The sequence below is a fragment of the Microtus ochrogaster genome, chromosome 1 (genome assembly GCF_000317375.1).
Source record: "Microtus ochrogaster isolate Prairie Vole_2 chromosome 1, MicOch1.0, whole genome shotgun sequence".
NCBI lineage: Eukaryota > Metazoa > Chordata > Mammalia > Rodentia > Cricetidae > Microtus > Microtus ochrogaster.
Window position 1 is genome coordinate 56,350,157 of NC_022009.1, and position 1,362 is coordinate 56,351,518.

At 36.6% G+C, this 1,362-nt stretch overlaps 1 protein-coding gene across 7 annotated transcripts in view; it reads right to left on the bottom strand.

Moving 5' to 3' along the window:
* Mipol1 (mirror-image polydactyly 1) overlaps window positions 1-1,362 on the bottom strand; it is a 261,950-nt gene that overhangs the window by 203,967 nt on the left and 56,621 nt on the right. Inside the window, exon 1 of one of the 7 annotated variants that reach the window (XM_026781746.1) lies at window positions 1,015-1,222. The exons of the other annotated variants lie outside the window; for them this stretch is intronic. The gene's annotated coding sequence lies outside the window, so the exon portion shown is untranslated. Of the gene's footprint in view, window positions 1-1,014; window positions 1,223-1,362 lie in introns of those variants that run through there. 7 annotated transcript variants of the gene reach the window in all.

Consider the following 1,362-nt stretch of genomic DNA (forward strand, 5'->3'; position numbering starts at 1 on the left):
TAAATAAATAAATAAATAAATAAATAAATAAATAAATAAATAAATAAATAAAAACTATGAGAACTAGTTAGGGAAAAAAAAGATTATGCATACTCAAGATTCAACTCTAGGAAGACTTTACAAAGGTTATTAGCTCCGAAAATGAAAAAGAAAGATTGAGAAAAATAAATGAAATGACAAATGGTTAGTTTGGCAATGAAAAACTGACAGATGGTAAGTATAAAACACCTAAAGAAAATCAGTTTTCAGTGGTCATTGTAGAAGAAGGAGCAAAAATATGTTAAGAGCTAGAGCAATTGGGAGTTTACTGTGAAGTTGTATCTCCTAGAAATGTCAGAAGTGACACCAATCAAGTCTCCCATGAGCTGAACAAAGATAACAAAAAACCTTCTGAAGAGGACAAGGAAAGCCTAGGAAGCCTCCATCCTACACAGAGGCAATTAAGGAATATAGAGAGCAGGACATTCACAACAATTGGTTAACCAAAACCAAATGGTCAGTTGTATAAATGTATACATACACATAAAGTTATACAGAATGAGTAGTTTTCATTTATGTATCTAGGAACACACATACTTACATATATGCATATATACATACACATATAACAAGAAAGCAAGGGGGACATGAAAGGGTTTGAAGGAAGGGAAAGGGGAAATGATGTGCCGGTATTATAATTTCTATATATAAATAGTTAGGTATCCATAGATAAGTATAGATGTATTTATATAGATAGAGAGAAAGATCTATCTCTATCTTGTAGATTGTCATCCACAAGCAGAGAGTGAGTTGAAGCGGGAACAGGGTTCAGACGGCTGTGGATACAACTGAGAGAGCCCTTGGGAGATGACTTTAGTGAATCAACTCAACTTTATTCCAGAGTATAGGAAATATGTAGGATTGGGAAGCTTGGGGACAAACCCTAATTTAAGTGACAGGCTCCTATCATAAGGTTGGGTTAATGGAAGTAGGGTCTAATAGCAAAGCTCCTAGTACAAGTCTTAGTTACCATACCTGCAGCTGGAGAAAACTAGCAGGAAACTGTGCCAAGGGTCATGCTAGAGATAAGTCAGGCCTCCAGGCTTAGAAACAGTCTTCAGGTAAGGTCAATCCTCCCAGTCTTCAGATAAGGTCAGTCCTCCCAGTCTTCAGAGAGACATTCTCCAGATAAGGGCAGGTAGAGAGCAGGAAGTCTCACTGGGGAGGGTGTCCCAAATGTTTACCAGCTTTGGAGAGAGCTGACAGGATATTATAGACAGCAACCTCTGACCAACAAGAGAGAGATAAGATAGATAGATAGATAGATAGATAGATAGATAGATAGATAGATAGATAGATAGATAGATAGATAGATAGATAGAT